The sequence below is a fragment of the Penaeus monodon genome, chromosome 22 (assembly GCF_015228065.2).
Source record: "Penaeus monodon isolate SGIC_2016 chromosome 22, NSTDA_Pmon_1, whole genome shotgun sequence".
NCBI lineage: Eukaryota > Metazoa > Arthropoda > Malacostraca > Decapoda > Penaeidae > Penaeus > Penaeus monodon.
Window position 1 is genome coordinate 19,141,385 of NC_051407.1, and position 226 is coordinate 19,141,610.

Below are 226 nucleotides of genomic sequence, written 5' to 3' on the forward strand. Positions count from 1 at the left end.
TAATTCTGAAAATTCCTAGGAAGCTGTCTGGCTTAAGCTTGTGGAGCTGAAGCTTGGAAGTGTCAGCATGAGGGACAATGCTGCAGCTGTGCTCTCCGGACGGCTCTGGGAGCTGTTTGAAGCTCGTTCTATGTGAGTGATGTTCGTGGCGAAGGTGGAAGATCACGCAGAGGTGTTCAGGAAAATTATGATGCTTAATGAAGAAGTGTGAAAATATTTAATGATA

General features: G+C 45.1%; 1 protein-coding gene across 1 annotated transcript in view; it reads left to right on the forward strand.

Annotated features, from left to right (window-relative positions):
* LOC119587349 (GTPase-activating Rap/Ran-GAP domain-like protein 3) overlaps window positions 1–226 on the forward strand; it is a 420,180-nt gene that overhangs the window by 93,386 nt on the left and 326,568 nt on the right. The window lies entirely within an intron of this gene.